We start from the raw sequence: 20,116 nt of genomic DNA on the forward strand, positions 1-20,116 counted from the left end.
ATGGGAAGAGGCGAACAACCTGCCCAGCTGCAAGGGCATGTCCTTGGAAGCCTCTCCCAGAATCCCTAAGTGGGATTCCTGAAACTGGGAAGCGACCCCATTTTCATGCGCTTCCCCCAACGTGACACATCTCCATGCCAAACCGCCAACAAGCGGACCGACTATACTCACGGACCCTTGCAGCTTCCGCCACACTTCACAGCTGAAGCTAATTCCTAAGGCCCCCTCAGACATTTTGCAGCCAGAGATCCATGCCCCAGCTGGTGAGGTGCACGCCGTCCCACCGATACAATGAAGCCATGCGGAAGGAAATGTCCCACTGGCGTATGACCATGCCTCCAAGCCTGACAACGGCTCTCCCAACCGCTTTGGTGACCTTCCTCCTGGCCACATCTACTTGCCTGGTATTGCGGGTACCTCTCCAGCACCTCCTTTCCAACAGATCTGACCAGCATATAAACATTGCCGGGCATAATGATGCCAGCGTTGCCAGATCGCGGCCAATTTCAGCAACCAGATCCTTGCCCCGAACATGGACCAGATCATTCTCCCCCAGCTGGAGAACCAATGCATGAGGAGCTCCAAAGCTTTCAAATAGCTGATGAATCACCGGCATCAGCGAACGCCACCACATGCCCCATTGGCCAAACCGTTGCACATGGACAGCTTGCTCCAGGCCCAGATGTTGTCCCCAACTGGACGCCGTGGCATACCGACCAGTCCAAAAAATGATGCTGTGGCCCACGATCCACACAATCCGCCACGGACCTGAAACTCAGAGCACAATTAAAAGAAAACACAGTCAGGCCTGACATATGATTTGTATGAAGCAGAATGCCATCGACCAATGGCTTGTATTTGATTGGCGACCATGCCCTCCCCGGCTGCTTGCGTGGCCGCTCCTATACGAAAGGAGTGGCCTCCAAATTCTTCCGGTGAAAAACCCATTGAACTGATTGTGGCCCTGAACACGCCAATGAACTGGTAACATGTCAGCGGTGTGCGGTCAGCGTGTATCAGCAAGTACCCATCGCTGTTTGGTCTCGCTGTCAAAAAACGCTTTAAAGCCTGGACAGGGCACGGCCCTCTACCAGCCGAAGCGTGCAACTGGACAGACATCCCTTTCCCCCACTGATCAGTCTTAGACTGCTTTATGACAAGTGTCAATGTGGACTTTTGAAGGCAAACGTCCCCGAGTAGCAATGCCCTGCCAGACAAATCTAGACGGGATTGAGCCACGAGTTCGCTGACCCTAAATGCCCCGAAGAAGGCCAAAGATAATGCTGCTTCAAATAAAATGGATTCGTAGGGTGATCTGCAGGTGAAAGGAAGGCGATGAACTATCCCCGCCAGCATATGTAACGTGACTGGCCTCCTGGCGTCCCTGATGGATGGTGCTTCCCGTTGCCAGCCCTTGACAGCCCTCTTGGCTCGGAAGGATGCGCATGGGTCGGCAAAACCATGGGCTTTAGAAAAGAATGAAATAGCTGCCATGTGGACTCCGATAGACCTGGCGGCGTACCCGGAGTCTTTTAAGTGCACCAAGTAACGAAGAGCCATTGTTTCAGTGACCAGCCACGTGCCGGCTCGCCCAATATTGTTCATAAAGCCCTTGAATTGGTGTACAGCTCTATCATATGCCCGGATGGTAGCAGGGGCCATTGAGCTTCGGATGCCCGTCATAATGACGTGTCCCCAAGAGCCCACAGCTCTGCTGGTCAGGGTAGCAGGAGCCGATCTGCCTCTGGAGCCAGAAGACGGAATCTGTCCATCTGAAAACGAGACAGTGCATCCGCTAAGCAGTTATCTAAGCCTGGGACATGTTGGGCTATCATAGAAATGTTTTTGGACAGAGATGTCAAAACCCAAAAATGCAAGAGACGAATGACCTTTTCAGACCTGGATGTTTGCCTGTTGACGACCCTTACCACGGCTTGGTTATCACACCAAAACCGGACCCTGGTGTTCTGAAAACAGTCAGCCCAGATGTAAACGGTGACCACAATGGGGAATAGTTCCAGGAATGTTAAATCCCGGCATATGCTGGACCCCAACCAACTTTCCAGCCATCGTTGTGTGCACCATTGCCCATCAAAATAGACTCCGAAACCGATGCCGCTCACAGCATCAGATTGGACTTGCAATTCTCGGCCCACGTCAAGGCTGTGTTGCCAGAGGGAAATGCCATTGTACTGCTCAAGGAACTGCACCCAAATTTTTATGTCTTCTTTTATGCCTTTGGACACCCTGATGTGATGGTGCGGGGCCTTGCCACCCTTTGTGGCGTGATTAAAATGTGCACAAAAGGCCCTGCCCGAGGCAATTACCCGGCAAGCAAAATTTAAGTGACCGATCAGTGACTGCATCTCTTTCAAAGTGCATTTATCCTTATTGGCAACCAAGGTCAGCAACGCCCTTAGTGCTAAGAGTTTATCTTCCGGTAACCTGGAAGTGCTCAATACCCAGGGATGTTAAAATCGGGGAGGGGCCCTCAGTCTTTTCTGCTGCTAGTGGAACGCCCAACTCACCGGCCAACTCTGAAAAAGCTGACAAAAGGCTGCCACATAACGGGTCATCACGAGGCCCTATAAATAGGAAGTCGTCCAGATAATGGGTGACAGTGAATGAACCCGTCCGATAGCATATTGCCCATTCCAAAAAGTAGATAAATGACTCAAATGCGGCGCAAGCCACGGAACAGCCCATTGGCATGGGTTTGTCCACATAGAAGTACTCTTCAGACTGAAAACCCAATAAACAAAAATCATCTGGGTGAACCGGAAGTAACCTGAAGGCTGACTGAATGTCACATTTTGTGAGCAAAGCAGCGTGGCCACTGGCCCTCACTAAACTCAGTGCATGATCAAATGAGGAGTAGTGTACCATGGCAAGCTCAGCTGGAATCCCATCATTAACTGAAAGCCCTTTCGGATATGAGAGGTGGTGTATCAACCTAAAGTCCCCAGGGGCCTTCTTTGGCACCAACCTAACGGGGAGACCCTCAAGTTGGGAATAGGAAGAGATGGGAATGGACCCACAATCCTGCCCTCTTCCAGTTCTTTTTTAATTTTTTTAGGATACCACCTCAGGCATGTCCCTGGCTGATTTTAAGTTGCCAGCTAACATGGGAAGTCAGGAATTGAAGAAGGGGATGCGGAAGCCAACAGTGAAGCCGTCCATCAGGTATTTCGCTTTGGTCCTTTTGGGATAAACGGTCAATAGCCGCCTCAAATTGTCTATCCTAATTGGCATGCAGGCCAGGCTCTGTAAACGCCCGCGTTCACTTAGTGGTGGTACCGCCGTTGGCTGCAGAACCGCTATCTTTCTTGTTACCTGAAGAGCCTGACCTGCCTCCCCAAAAGGGCAGCTGAACCGAATTGCTGCCCCGTGAACAATTAGAACGCGGATGGGGGCCAGAACAATTTTCGCAGCAGTGATTGAATTTGCATGTTTTGCGCTGGCATTTTCCCACCCCGTAATCCCAGCAAATGTGCCTGTTGGAATCCCTATGGGGTTTGCTAAACCACAATGAACAATTGATCTCGGTCTTTGGTTTCACAATGTGAGGGCCCACCTTTAACAGCCACAAGTTGCCATTGCCCAGAGTATCCTCTCATTTTGAGACGCCCGCTTTCGGAAAGCCTCGTCGTAGTCAATGGCAGCGGAATCGCCAGCTAAGGCCCTGGCCTTAAATACATTACCCTGATAATTAAGGAGATGCCAAGCCCTCTCTGGGTAAGCAGAGGCAACTACTCTTGCAAAAATATTGAACCCTGTTAACCACTTGTCGAAGGACCTATCCCCAGTCCCTGGCTTATCCTTCCATTTTTCTTTTGACGATGGCTTAGATTTTCGACCCTCTTCGACCTCTGGTTTGCCAAGGGTAAGCACATCAATGTAAAAGCCATTGAGGATATCTTCCTACAACCTCCTGGGAAGGTGAATACCAGGAGGGTCTTCTTTATCTTTAAATGTGGGGGGAAGAATGAAACCCCTGTTAGGTGGTGCTGGCTCCCAAACCTCCCTGGCCTCCCCTTGCCCTGAATGCCTCGGTTGCTTCTTGAAATGCCTATGTGCCCACGCAGCAAGACCAGGAACATATGCTGCTGATAGCCAGTAATCACCCCCCTCCTCATGTGAGTCACTAGAGGTAGAGGTCTCACCGTCAGAGGAAGAAGAAAATGAGTCCACGGCTGACCTTCTTTGGCCGTTCTTTTCTTGCCACGTTTTTTAACTGGTTTGCTACACCACCTGGATTGCTTCCACTCAGAACTGCTCCGGGACGAGCTGGAATGGCTGGGAGATGGAGAATCCCTCCCACCCCTAGTGCGTTTCTGGGGGCGGCCTCTGTAGGTAGCTAAACTGCTTGGGCCAGGGATAGCGTCATCCTCTAGCTGCTGGGCGTTCCACGCATCAATTTTGTCAGAAAGCTGCTGGACAGCATAGGAAATGTCCTTTAACCCAGCTGCCCTTGGATTAACATTCGCCTTGGACCTGGCTGAATGGCCCGTAGCCACTGACCTGCGAGTTGCACTCCCTGCACTAGTGGACCGGCTCACTACAGAATTGGCCACTTCAGACCCAGCAGCGCCCGTGCCCCTGGCCCTAAGGTTTGCATGCCTAGTTGCCGCACTAACCGAAGTCGTGCTTGTCATTGAGAATCTGCTATGATGCCCAGCGGGAGCCAGGGCAGCCCAGGAGCGTCTAGCAGCTCCAGCCCTCCCCCTAGTCTGAGGGACAGAGCTTCAGTTCTGAGAAGCTACTTTGCGTACAGGGGCCATGTGGGTGATATATGCCCACCCCAACAAAGAAGGACAGGGAGAGTGTGAAGCTGATAACTCAGTGAAGGTTTTGAGTATGTATCTAAAAGATCCTTGCAGACAAAAGGCTGACAGGCCCTGAGCATGCGGCTAGAGAGCAATCAAATGAGTTATGAGCATATGGTTATATATATACCAGACAAAGAGAATATGGTGTGTCTATGTAACATAAGAGCATAAATTGCTGCAAACAATTGGCCCAGATTGTGTTGGTACCACTTGTATTGCACTTCCCCTGCTCACATGCAGCACACCCTCGCAGCGGGGAAGGAAAAAAGGGGGGGTACAATAAGTCCGATAATGGGAAAAATAGCTCAGCCCGCCTCCAATAGGAGGAGTAGTAACCCTTGGCCGCCTCCGATAGGAGGAGCGGACAACCTGAATGTCTAGCCCCAATTGCCCAGCAGGGAAGGGGGGGTTGTGGGCTCACCTAATTGAGTCCCAGGAGAGAAAGGTGGCAGTTGCCTTGTAAGCCTCAAGGCGAAGCCAAATTGTAAGCTCCCCCAAAGAAAACGTTCCTGGCAAGGATGCTTGCCTTATATAAACTCCCCCCAAGACTGGACCCCGTCACTCGCGGCGACAGTTGTTTCTGCCTGTCCCCCCCACCCGCAACGGTGGGCTGCTGCTATAGTTAGCCGGAGCTAAAGCCACTCGGTAGGCTCAGTCAGCCCCTTCCCCTGTATACCAGCCCCCCCTTTCACTCTTTCCAAACGTCTATCTAGGCTTGTCCGCTCCCTTTCGTTTCTCTCTGTGCTTGTCTGCTCTGTAATAATCCTTATCTCTCTGTGCTTGTCCGCTCTTCCTTCTCTCTCGCTTGTCTGCTCCACTGCAACCCTCCAAAGCTCGCACCCAAAGATCAGCCACCGTTCCGTCTTTCACAAGGAAAAACGGAGTGAGCTGTGGGCAGGCCTCGCTTCCCTTTATATACCTTTGGGGCGGGACTTGCTACGCCCCCAACCCGGCTCCCGCCCTCCGCCCTCATTGGTTAAGAGCCTTCCGGCTCCAACCAATGAGGAGGCTGTTACTGGGCAGATAGGGCCCGGCACGAGCCTTCATGCACACGCGAATGCACATGTCGGCTGGCCTGCCCAATCTCCCTCCCTCTTCACTTTCTGCTTCCTCCTCCACCCGGGCCAGCAAAATGGCTCCCGTTTAGGCGGGAACCCAGGCTTCTTTACAAGTAGGACTTGGAAAAACAAAATTTGTTCATTTGAAGTTTCTAGGTAAAATAATAATAATTTTAAAAAAGCTTCCAAGTTGGATTTTAGAGTTAACTGTATCACTTTTCCGGGAATAAACAGCACTGCCTTCATTAGTCCACCCAGTTGCTTGCAACGTAGTTGATCATAGAATTACTGAACAGCAGCTAATGCTCTAATACATAATGGTGTAATGGGAGGTACATTGTAAACAGGAAAAGAAAAATGGGGTTTGAAGGGAAATGATGCTGGCAGTATAGAAGAGTACATTATAGGTATTACAGGAACTGTGACCTATATAGCAGGATAATTATTGTTGGCTGGCTGTTAACCCCTGGGCTGTAACTGAATATTACAGGTGTATCACATCAAATGCACCTGCTACACCAGGGAACTGTACCTGGTCTAGGATGGTAATGAATGATGGCAACATAACCAGCAGATGAAGTAGAAACCCAAAAGCAATACAGGTTTTTTTTTAACCATCCTCCTAAGATTTAACATTTAACAGTATTCTCCTGCAAGGCGCACAGGGAATAATATTACACATTATATGGAAGTTTCCACTTAGTGCTGAAGGACGCAAATCACCCTTGAAGCCATTGGAAGTGTTAGCTGCTTATGGATAGAACCTACGCTGCTTTCTGCTTCTATTAAGTCAATACTAGGAAATGTGCCACTGAATTTGTAGAAGCAGGTTCAGTTGCCTTGTCTGAATTTCTCATGTGGCACTAGAACTCCTTACTTGGCTACACTAGAACTGCATGTTCACTCTCCTTATGCAGCTGACTGTCCTGTGGCAGGTTAGTCCTAGAGAGGTATATGTTAAGGTCCTAAAGGTAAGGATTCTCCTCTGTTTTATAGTTTAGAAAAACTGAAATTAAAGTCTTTTTACAGCCCCAAATCCCCTTCCCAACTATTTTTTCACTTGCAAAGAGAAAGATGCAAGTCTATGGTGCTCCTGATGCTGCAGAAGATAGCACAATACATACACGTCTGTGGCTTTTTAAAAAGGAAACAATTCAGGCTTGTCTCTTGAGAAAACTATGTCGCTGTTTTGAAAAATTATAACCCAAACCTTGTATTCAAGCTGGTGCAAACGTTAACAGCAATTATTTTCAATGTGTCGTGTAAAAATGAGAGCTAGTGTGGTGTTGTGGTTAAGAGCAGTGGGCACTAATCTGGAGAACCGGGTTTTGATTCCCCACTACTCCACATGAAGCCTGCTGAGTGACCTTGGGCCGGTCACAGTTCTCTCAGCCCACGCAGAGGCAGGCAAACCACCTCTGTACGCCTCTTGCCTTGAAAACCCAATGGGGTCACCATAAATCAGCTGTGACTTGATGACACACACACACACACACAAATATTTGGGATTTTAAAAAGTGTACTGCATATGTAGAGTACTCCAAGTGCACTGCCAAAAAGGGGCAAATATTCCCCCCCCAGCCATTTCAACTCAGGAAAATGGCACCAGAGAAAGACAGAAGCCCCTTCTCCCTCTGCACCAAAGTCCTGATGTAAATCACTCCTCCGTGGTGTGTTAAAAATTAGTTTCCCATAGATGCTGTGTGCCTGCAGGAACAGTGAGCCTGGTCTAGGGAGTCCAGGCCCAACTCATTAAAAATGTCATATCTAGTTTGGCCCTAAGATTAATGGCTGAAGTAGTTTAGTGACAAAGACATTAAAAGCTACATTATGTTGAAAAGTTAACATTTGGGGTTATGGCTTAAGTTGTATAGATCTTTCACTTTGGATAGTTAATGAAAAGAATGTGTGTGTGTTTATAACTTGTAGTTAAACTTAGAAGTGGAATTTATATTGTGGTTCTGTTTTTAGTTCAACAGAGATTAGGGATCAGCACGTTGTAATGGATATAATGAATCAATTATAAGTGTGTTCTATTCTCTGGTTGTTCCTCAGGTTTTCCTTCCATATTCCTGTGATGGATGAGAGGCAGGGGGGCAAGAGATGCTGTGACAGTTATGGTGAAGGAAAGGGACTTTGCTGTTTCTGTGGCTAAGAAGAGGGAAAGGAGGTGCTCTTTGCCAGATAGAGAGCATCCTTTCCCAACTGAGAGGCAAACACCCTAGCTCTTTGATACGTTAACACCTCTTGATTGGAAGATCCAAGTCTGGCAGGCTTGAGCCCCAAGACCTGGCACCCAGATTGGGTGAAGGCCCTGGAGCACAGATGGGGTGGGATCTGAAAAGGGGAACAGCCCATTCCTGGAAGTGGGGTTATACAGTGGCTGGAGTCGGCACAGCCACACTGCCTCCAGAGCAGGATCCAGCTTCTCCGCCGAAGCCAGAACACTGCCTTTCCTGGGGAGCCCTGTGGAACCACTCCATAGCTTTCCATGGGGCAACACTACCTAAAAAGGTGGTGTAACTTGTGGTAAGGGCAAAGGGGGAGTTCCCAGCCTGAAAGGGGTTAGGAAGCTACCTAGTGGCAGCTCCACTGCCAGAACCATCCTGGGAACGCCTCCTGGGATGCTGGTGCAGGGACTTGCTTTGCTGGGCGCCAGTGGGAAGCTGTGCTGGCGGGGGAGGCCGGGGCAGCTCCACAGCACCCAGACACTGGCAGAAATGCCCCCTATGCCAGCATGTGCCCATTATCATGGGATAAACGAACACTTACGCCAGCATGGGGTCATGTTGGCTCCTAAGCTAATTCGCCCCCTCTTTAGAATTGCGCTCCATAGCATTCCACAGGGCTACATCAGATAAAAGGTCGTGTAACTCAAGGGCAAAGGGGGCATTCCCAACCTGAAAGGTTTTAGGAAGCTGCCTAATGGCAGCTCTGCCCCCAGAACCACCTGTGGAACACCTCCTGGGATGCTAGCATGGGGACTTGCACTGGATGGATGCCGGCGGGAGGCTGTGTTGGTGGGGGAGACTGGTGCAGCTCTGCAGCGCCCAGGCACTGGTGGAAATGCTCCCAATGCTGGGTAAGTGCCCATTTTCATGGGATAAATGGGTACTTGTGCTGGCGCAGGGACATGTCGGCTCCTAAGCCAATCCCCCCCTTAGCATTGTGCTCGAAGTGTTCATAGATTGATTATCTAGAACTTTTTCAATCTGTTTTTCAATAAAGATCACTAGATTCCCCCAGTTCCATTCTGATGGGGATTTGTTCTCTTTAATCCTGAGGTATCATTCTAATAATTTTACACTGAACTTCACTGAACTTTGAGGAGTACAACCCCAGGAATAAAGAGAGGTCGATCCTCCCATTTTCCCAGTGGTAGTGGAGACCATGGACACTGGATGAAAAGAAATAATTGTTATGGGTATCGCTTCCTCAACAACAATAGGAGAATCCTGGGAAACACGACAGCATAAAAATAATAAAGTTATGAGAAACCCTTTCAAAAGTGTGCCAAAAATTAAACTTAAATTATTTGGAAGGATTTCTATTTTGTTGTTTTTTGCTTTTTTGGCTTTTACATTGCAGACAAGTGCAGTTGCTTGTGTGATTATCCTATAATTGGTCCTATCCAGAATGTTGGAAGATGTGTATTTTTTTGCAAAACTGTTTGTCTAGCCTTCTATATTGAGCAAAAATTAAATGGTATCATCAACCATTTTTCTTTACATTCACATTTAAAACTGATTTGGATATGGTATTTTAATGTCTATGAATGTCTATGAAGAGTTTATAGCTGTATTTTGTTAGTTTTACTGTTGAACCATTGCCAAGGTTAAAACTGGGTTTTTGTACCAATCACCCACATTGTTTGCATAAAGCTTATAACATTTTACTTGGTACTACAGTATACCACATCACATTTCAGTTATTCTGAAATATAACATTTTATGTTTGTTTTCCTTTGACTGAAGCTTATTACACAAACTCCAGTTTAGCTTAAAAAGTTGTTATAATTTTATAGGACAGATATATTCATAGCCATCATACAGATATATATATACCGTATTTGGTTCCAGTTAAAGATGATGTATTACTAAAAAGGATGAATAGTGCATAAGCACTAATATTAAGTGAACATAAATCCAAGTCTATAAGGAAAACATCAGATTAGCATTCATTAAGTAAGGCATAAACTTAACCTTTTAAGATGGTTATTGTGAAGGAGATGAGGAGAGGGAGTTCATAACTGTTCCAATGATGGCATTACTGCAGATGCTAACTCCGTTATTGCAGAAGTACAGTGTAGATGCAACATCAGCCTGCTGGTATTGATTTCTTTTTATGCCACTCCAAGTAAATGTTTATGATGGCATGTAAATAAACATCTGGATTGATAGTTTAGGAATAGTGTTACTATTTAATCATCCTAGGAAAGTACATTGTGACACAAGGATTGCAGATGTAAGTGGGGGAAAGTAGTGAGCTAGAGAAAATCAGATTTTCATGCTGATATTTTCATGCTGATATAAATGTATTACTGTAGACTCCATTGCTAAAAAGCAGGGCTCTGCAAATCAGACTGAGAGAGAGAGACAGCAGGGTGGTATTTACAAAAGTGCAGGTAGAAATCCTAGGGTCCTAGGGTCTGAATGCAGTGGCAGTGGAGGGGGGGGGAGAGGGGGTATTAAATCATACTTTGCCTGAGTCTGTTGTCCTAGTGTTGGTGTGGCAGTGGAGGTCAGTCTGGAGGAGAGGCGAAACTCATTTGATAGCTGAAATCCTAGTCCTTATATACCTAAAATTCACTTGTTTTAGGGGAGTCTTTAGACAGTTTCAAAATAAATTAACTTTATCTGCTGGTTTTCTGATTCACAGGAATTATTTCCTTGCTTAATGTTTGTGGCAAAAGCTGACTGTGACATGATTAACACCATGGATAAATATCTGCTTACAGATGGCACAAGTGGGGATTCAAACCTGGGTGTCCCAGATACCAGTCCAGATACTAGTTTTCTTCCTAATCTTTGTAAAATACTTCCCATTTATGTGTCTCATTTTCTTATGACCAGTCCTACTCCGTATGTAATACCAGTAAGTGTGATCAGGGTGGCAGAATCCCAGTGATTCCAAGATAATTGAGAAAAATCTTCTTAGGAGAACAAAGTTTTTCACTTCTACCATAAGAAAATAGCATCCATTTCACCTCTTTCAATCCATTTAAATGGTATGGTAGTCTATCCAACTCTCTTGGATGGAACTGGAAAAAAGAGACTGTAGTGAGGAAAATTAAAGGAAATACTATTATCTGCCCTTCTATACATAACAAGAAGGGAATGAATAACAAAATGCATTTTCACTGACAGCAAGAGAATAGCTTGTATCAGTCTTGTATTTGTATGGCATCTGATTCGAAAGACAAAGTTGTGGGGTTGGACCCTGTGTGCAAGCCCTCCACTGATGGAAGGGATTTCCATCAGCACAGTGGGATTCATTCTTGCTTCAGCCCAAAATGCTCCCTGAAATTATGTTCCTAGGGAAGTGGGGACACTCATGAACACCTGGGGGGGAGGGGGTTGGAGGTCTTCTGTGGGAGGAGGCAATTGGCAAAAATCCTCCCCTCTTTGGCAACTCCCTTTGGAGTCACGCCTAGAGTGGTGGCGATTTTCTTTAGAAAAATTGTAATTGTTTGCATAATATATCAAGAGCTATTGTAACTGCAGTGTAGATAAGAGGCTGAATTGTGAACCAGGAAGCCCCTGGTTCAAATTTCATCTCTGCTCAGAATAAATTTCCTTAGACAATATGACACTTTTTCTCTGAGCCCCCGTCTCTTTTTTGTAATATGGAATTTGAAACAATAACGTATCGCAAAGAGTTGTTGTAATACCAATTATTATTATTATCTGGTAATTCAGTTCTTCATATCTACCTGCAAGTGGAAGTTGCCATTATGTGTTTCAGTAAACAATTGTATATCGCTGCTCTCTGGAGATATATGTTAAATTTCATTTTGGATTATTATGATGCAAATACTGATGTGTAATCATTTTTCATCACATTGCTGTGTAAATACAACACAGACAGCTTTTATTTTCATCACAAAATAGACTACACTATGAAAAATCATTCCCCCCCCCTCCCAAATGGCTGTAATTAGATACAAGGGACATTGCACCATGTATCAGATATTTAGGGTGTTTGGATAATTGAAATGCAGATAACTCTCTTTAAACATTATGATACAGTGATATTTTCCCTTCTGTCAGCTGAACTGTTTTGAACTCCTGTTGTGTTGTTGGCAGGACTTAATATCATTGTTCTAATGTCACACAGTCATTTTTCCTTGTACTGTTAAGTTGTACCAGGAATGTGAATCTATGCATAATTGAAGTCTTCCTGTTTAAATTTATATGCAAATATAACTTACAGAGAATGGCAGCTGAACAATACTCAGAGCAGTATCAAATGTGGGGAGAAGAAAATGAAAAGGTAAAAAAAGTCCATCTACGCATTAGTAACTTAGGGGAAAGATATGGTTTTAACTTAACTTGTGCTATTATCACTAGCTACCAATTTACTTTTCAACTCTTGCATATACAAGGTTGTGTTTTTTTTTTAGTTAAGTGTCTAACTGATTTCAGTTGTTTACGCAAAATAAAAGAAATCTTTGTTTTTTAAAGGGCCAGTCCCAAGGAATGCTGGCGTAGAAGACACATAAATTTTACACATCAAAATTATAATCTTAGTGCAGGTAGCAAAGCTATTCTGTAGGTAAAATTGCTCCTCTGTCTCCTCCTTTAGGACTAAGATGAGGATTATATAAGAGGGGACTGGCTCTCTTGAAGCTTTCAGATATAGTGATTATTTCACACTGGCAATTAGTAATTGCCAAAGTGTGGGTGTTCCTAGTTTCACTCAGCTAACCAAGCTTCTCCTACCATTGCTTCTCACCGTGTAGCTTCTCCTATAGTTGCTTATCACAACACATTGAAAGATTATGTCATATTATGAACTGAATTGTCTGACTTTTTATTACAGTTTCTAAGATTTCTTTTTTAAAGATGTCAATTATGGCACAAATCTTGGCATTTCTGGATGATACATATTCAGTATGGATTCTAGATTTGTTTTAGTAACTAGACTCTTTGTCGATTGGCCAACAGCATCATCAAATTTTGTTGAATCAACTTAAGCACTAGAGGAGATTAGTAGAACTCCTTTCTACTGGATGCAGATTTTGGGTTTCCCCAATAATTTTATTGCAGTCTCACGTAGAACTAATAGATGTATACTAGCACCAAAATTTGGATTCCAAATTATGATCCTTGGATTCAGACTTTAGAATTCTGGCATTTCTGAATATTCAAAACTCCATAAAAGTCAATAAGAACAATATTTTCCACTAGTAAAAAACACACAGGCAAACCACTTTTTACAAGGTTTTTCTCCGACTCTTTCCCAGTGCCTATGCCAACCTCATTGACCTGAGATGTGGCAAGTGGACACTACAACGGCCACGAGGGTTGCCAACTTCAAGGTACTAGCTGGAGATCTCCTGCTATTACAACTGATCTCCAGCTGATAGAGATCAGTTCACCTGGAGAAAATGGTGAACCCCAAACAGTGCACATGCCACCAGGGCAGCACTGGGCATGGCACAGTGGAGCAGAGGAGAACTGGTGCTGGGGAGTGGCCAAATACCCAGGACAGCACTAATAAGCAGACTGGAACCACAGGCAGACAGTGATGAGTGGGTGTGAACTACCCCCACATGGTATAGTGGTTGAGACTGGTGGACTCTAATCAGATTTGACTCCTCCACATGCAGCCTTCTGGGTGACCTTGGGCTAGTGACAGTTCTCTCAGAACTCTCTCAGCCTCACCTACCTTACAAGGTGCCTGTTGTGAGGAGGGGAAGAACCATGGAATCATACAATCATAGAGTTGGGACCGCCAGAGTCATCTAGTCCAACCCCCTACACAATGCAGGACATTCACAACTGCCTCCCCCCCACCCCCATGATGCCTACTCTCTGCCCAGAAGATGGCAAAAAAAATTCTCCAGTATCCCTGGCCAATCTGGCCTGGAGGAAAATTGCTTCCTGACCCAAAAGTGGTGATCAGCATTACAATGGGCATGTAAGAAAGGGCACTGATGCAACCCTTCCTGCCCTGCCTCTCATGATCTGCCTAGCTTCACAGAATCAGCATTGCTGACAGATGGCTTTCTAGCCTCTGCTTAAAAACCCTCAAAGAAGGATAGCCTGCCACCTCCAGAGGAAGCTTGTTCCACTGAGCAACTGCTCGAACTGTCAGGAAGTTCTTCCTAATGCCAGTACCTTCTTTAACATACATACACAATAACACCAGTCAGGGAACAGTGTCTGCCCCTATTACACTCTGTGCCAGCCCATCTGGGGAATGTTTGTTTCCTTTCTCAAGAAGCCACACCAAGCTATCTGAGGAATAGGTTTCACATTACTCCTTTTTCTATTTCTCCCTCTCCCTCTCTTAACTCCCCCCCCAAAAATACCTCTATTTCTCCCTCTCCCTCTCTTAACTCCCCCCCCCAAAAATACCTCAACCCTCATACTGTGGCTTCTCCCTCCCCAATCACTGCTGTCATTGCCAGGGCCACACGGCTCCCAGCCACCACCATTCATCATTGGTATTGGGCTTGATGCAGCTTCTGGCTTCTAGCACCAGGCCTGTCATGGCTTCACTCTCCCCAACTGCTGCTGCCATTACTGGGGCCATTGTGGCTCCCAGCCACACCCCTCATTGGCGTCAGACCTGACATGGCTCCTAGCCTCCATTGCCAGACCCCCCACAGCTTCTCCCTCCCAATCACCACTGCTCCTTCCCTCCCATTATTGCTGCCTGGAGGAGGTAGGTACACTGTCTGCACATGCACAGACAATGCTTTTGTTTTGGGGGGATTTAACACACACACACCCGGTGTATTTTTAGATTTTTCTGCAAACCTGGGGTTTTCCCCAAGTTTGGTGAAAAATATCCTTTCTCTCATTGTGGGCCTGATGTGTGGACTTAGCTATCCACAAATTGACTCACAAATGTTATTAGATACATAGATTCCAAATATTCAGAACTATACAAGTTAGATCCAAAAGTATTCATAACTATTCTGAATATAGTATTATTTGGTGCTTCTTAATATTTCCAAATCCAGATTGCACATCCCTCCTTAGAACTACAGCTGGATCTTACTGTATGGTTATAAGCACTTTACTAGGCAGTAAATTCTACTATGTATAATATGTTTGGGGTGACTAAGGTAGGGACTTGATGCCAAATGCAGAGAGGATTCTTTGCCAAGCATCCAGTTGGGGTGGCACAATAAAGAAGATACTGGCATACCAATGGGGTTTGTCTTGGTTTCTGTCACACACGGTAGCACAAACGGTAACAATAGAAATAGCCTTTGTCTGTCGTCACCTCCTGGACTGATACCATCATTGCCTGAGTCGTAGCCTGAGGTTCTGGCAGTGGGAGGTAACAAGTGGTGTACCTTGTTGAAGTGACAAAATGCCATGCACTGGTCCAGCCACATAGCTGGGGAAGTAGGAATCATATACAGAATTTGTTTTGCAATTCAATCAGAAGTAATTTACTTGTGTGTGTCCCCTAAATATTGTACTGGACTGCGACTGATGCTTACTGAGCACCACAAATCTATTGACAGCTGATACGGTGTAGTAAATATTGCATGGGGCCAGAGAGATCTAGGTTCAAATCCCTGATGAGTCATGAAGCTCACTGGGTGACATTGTGTCAGTAGCTGTCTTTAATCCTAACCTACTAAAGAGGATTTGTTGTAAGGATAAAATGGGCTAAGATTGAGCATACTGCTTTGAAATGGGTGAACAAAGAAAAATATAGAAATGAGGCAAAAGAATCCTATTAAGGGATGACAGAAGTTCTGGGTAATTTTCCAATATGTAGTTGGTATTCTCCTTATTTTAGGTCGGTTAAGATTTGTTTGTAATGACTCCCACAATTTTGTTCTATCAAATATCATTCCAAGGAAATACTGAAAAATTTGTTTAGCAGTTTTTCAAAAAGAAGAGGGTCTTCCAATGCTCAGCTTTAATGGAGAATAAATAATTGGGAAACTCCTAGCTTGGGACCAGGTTAGCTAGGAAAATAAAAGAAGCGTGGAACAGTGGGAATTGAAAAATATCCCTTGGTTGCATGCCTCGGATTGGGGAATTTAGAAGCCTCTTAAGGGTACACCACTTGTGAATTATGCATCTCACACTCACTAGTAGGCGTAAATGCATAATTCTAATCTGTTCTTATTATTTATTTATAGCACACCAGTAGAATGTAAATTGTCTGCCTCCTTTGAACATGCTTATCATGCCACTTAAAGTATGCAGCTATTTCAGGGGAGTCTATATAGAAAATTTGCCTAGGCTAGCACATTGATTCCAATTAAAGGGCATATAAACTGCTAATGATAAATTAAACTTGCTCTCCCCAGCTCACAGGTGGGATGCACCAAGGGTGTTCCAAGAGAAGGTCAACAGAAAATAAATATCCATCTTGAAATAATATACACAATACATCTTAACCATTCTGTGTGGTTTTGTAATGTAGTTCTGCTTTTATGGAACTTTATAGATAAGAACAAGTAAGAACCAGCAAGAAACTTGCAAGGAGGGGGTCATCCATCCGCCTTTGCTTCCTTCCCTTCCCCCCCCCCCATTCTGTGTCAGTGTTCCTCCTCTCTATTTGAGTGGAACAATTAATTTTGAATTTCAAATGTCCTGTATACAGATATCTTAGAAAGCGTCTACCTGTTGATGATCCTCTGTGTTCCTATTTACATTCCCTGAGCACTGATGAACTACTTGGTTACTCAACGTTTTATACTTCTCAGTTCACCATTTTGTTGATGGAAAATGTAACCTGTATTGATATGACAATGTAGCGATGCATCAAGGAACAGAAGAATTAGTTATTTGTTAAAGAAATGTAAAAAATGTGAAAGGCTAATGTTCCCAAACATGCATTAGAACTGAGTCCTCAGCTATGGTTGACCTCTGCTTGGTTCTACAGCAGTAGAGTATGATAGATTACATTATACCACTAACATCCTTTGTTCTGCCATTCACTCCTAATTTAGTGCTTGTAGTACACAGGAAGTCAAGGATAGTTGGGAATGAGTTTTCAGTCTCAAAACGAATCAATGGAACATGAGAAATAGTAATTATGATGAAAATGCTTTTGAACATATGCAAAGTGTTTTTTTTCCTTTAATTGTGGTACCACTGACAGCTCCTGTTGTCCTGGGATTATGGGGCCACTGTTATCTTGTGTCGTTAGGCACAAGTGCACGCCAGACTTGTATCAATGTGAATAGGTTTCTACTCCTTAAATCTACTCATGTTCACAAAACTGACCTCAGAAATCCAGCGTAAAGAAGTGATATCTCATCTGCAGCATTTTGTTACAGTGGCTGGCTTGGATTTTAATACTGGCTTAAGCAAAACATCCTTGGAAACTGTACTGTATTCGGGTCCAAAAACCTCCCAAAAAATTAGAACAATGACATATATGCCAACAATTAGGATTCCTGACTAGCTTATGAAGTGCTTTTGCAAATATGGAAAGTGTAGAAACCCACAGAGAGCGCAAGTAGAATTTTTAAAATCACAAATATCAAGTTGGGGGAATTAGAAGGTCTGGTTGAAATAATATTTCTAAGAACCATATGAGCAACCAACCCACTCAGGTGGAAGAAGAGGGATGAGGGGTAAAAGGGGGCAGTCAGGAAGAAGAGATAGCGAGAGCTTCCAATCCTGGGGCTCAACAGGGAGTCCTGTATCAATGAAGAAGGTTCATGATATCTTGGATCAACTGGGAGAGTTGTGTGACACAAAGTGTGACTTGACGGCACTTTACACACATGCAACAAATGTACTTATAATGGTTACATAAAATCATCAAAGTGATCAACAAAAGGGTAGGGCTGTTGAAAAAAAATTCGGTTGAATTTGGATTCGGCAAAATTCGGCCCATTTTTATTCGGGCTGAGCCAAAGTCCGAACTCCCCCGCTTCGGATCCCCGAAATTTGGGGGGGATCCGGAGTTCAGGGGAAAATTCGGCCCCCCACGCACCTTCAGGGGGATTCCCTGAAGGTGCACGGGGGGCCCTTTAAACAGATCTGCGCCTCCCAGCTCTTTTTAAAGGGCCCCCCAACAAGCACCTCTGCGCTGTCTGCGCAGGCAGCGCAGAGGGGTCTAAAGACCCCCCCAGCCTTGCTGGGACTCCCGGGAAGGCTGGCGGGGGGCTGTCAAGCCTCTCTGCCCCCTCTGCGCAGAGAGTGCAGAGGGGTTTGACAGACCCCCCCAGCCTTGGGAGGCGCAGACCTTTTTAAAGGGCCCCCTCCCCGCGCCTTCATGGAAGCCCCGTGAAGGCGGGGGGGGGGCGAATCTGCTGAATTTATTCACTGAACCCCCGAAGTCGGCAAATTCGGCTCCCCCGTTTCCTGCCTTTTTTGAATTCGGTTCGTCCAAACCGAAACTCAAAGGCAGAGAGTAAATACAGTTCCAAGAGGAGGGGGGAAGTCTAAAACCGAGGAAGTCTAATGCTGATACAATGGTATACTGGCATGCCGGTATTGAAAATAAATATATAAATAACAACCTCGGCGTTAGGTCAACCCTTAACTGGCATCAGCCAATCACAAAGCTGTGATGAAAATGATGACCACTCCCCTACTATTCCACGGAGCTGCACATGGGAACATTCCTCCTTGATCTTTTGTGGAATTAATGCAGGGCAGAGTTCCCCATGCGTTCAATTTTTTTATCTCAGGATAGAAAAGTGTGAGACATGAGAGGGATGTACCAATTATAACCTAGCCATGTATTAATGGCTGTAGTAAGAGTAACAAGAGTAAAAATTATGTGTTTTTCATGGTGTTCAGTTTGCATGTGTATTTGGTGCTTGGATTCTGTAATGTACCCAGATACAAAATGTAGCATAGAGAACTGTCCATGTTTCAGATTAAACCCTGGCACTTTTCATTTAGATTAAGTGCTGGCTGAAGCTCATTCATGTTTTGTCAAAGAATCAAGGATACCCTAAATTTAGAGTTGGCTTGGAATTCTCCCACTGGGACTCATTTGTCAGCCTGCCTAAATCAATAGGATATGCTTCCAAGTAAGCATATTTTGGATCAGGATGTAAGAGTCAGGTTTGCCATAATTAGTTCTTGATTTAGTACAGCAATATTCCATTTATTGTGGCATAAACCTGATGTAATGAAATTGCAAAATAATTGTCCAAAATGGTTGTCTCTACAGCGGGATTACTAATAGTACTTAGCTATAAGCTTGAATTTATTCATATTATAACTATTCAGTTTTACTTCAATGAAGTTTCTCTTCATTTATACACAGGCAAATAAGAGTGGGATTGGGACCAGTATGTCTGACTCTTCACTAATTGAAATGAGAAAGCAAAGAAATATTCATTAAGCCATGGATGGCAATATAATGGCCTCATTTAAACCAGCCATGCAAGGAAATTCAGATTTAATACTGAAAAATAGGACTAGCACTTGAGGCCAATAGACGAACTTCATGCAGATGGATGTTTACACAGATATAACCATATTTAGGTTAGCTCTGTTTCACCAGTGAAAACGTGGTTGGCGTGAGAGTCTTGATTTGTGGGTAATGTTTTCTCAACTTAGATTTTAAAATAAAATTACTTATCAGGTCCTGACTTTAACTGAATTTCTAGGTTTGATTCAAAATCACAGAAGGCCAACCAAATTTCAGTAATTTGAAATAAGTGTTATTGAGACAATTAGGAACAAATTGGCAAACAATAAAGCTTTGGGAAGAATACTGTGCAGCAATGCCCCATATGAGCCTGTCTTACTGTCCAGCTTCTCCCCCAGAACAATGTTGCCTTCATGAGCAGAAAAGGGAGTGGCATGGGCATACTAATGTGTATGTGTGGCGTCAAGTCACTTTATGGCAACCCTATGAATTAACGCCTTCCAATTTGTCTTATAGTTAACAATCTCGCTCAGGTCTTGCAAACTGAGGGCCACAGCTTCCTTTACTGAGTCAGTCCATCTCATATTGGGTCTTTCTCTTTTAATGCTGCCTTTAACTTTTCCTAGCATTATGGGTTTTTTTTTCCAGTGACTCTTATCTTCTCATAATGTGACCAAGGTACAATAG

General features: G+C 44.7%; 1 protein-coding gene across 1 annotated transcript in view; it reads left to right on the top strand.

The window, feature by feature from the left end:
- The window catches only part of USH2A (usherin), a 588,113-nt gene that overhangs the window by 245,454 nt on the left and 322,543 nt on the right, over nt 1-20,116 (top strand). The window lies entirely within an intron of this gene.

Source organism: Euleptes europaea, chromosome 7 (assembly GCF_029931775.1).
Source record: "Euleptes europaea isolate rEulEur1 chromosome 7, rEulEur1.hap1, whole genome shotgun sequence".
Taxonomy (NCBI): domain Eukaryota; kingdom Metazoa; phylum Chordata; class Lepidosauria; order Squamata; family Sphaerodactylidae; genus Euleptes; species Euleptes europaea.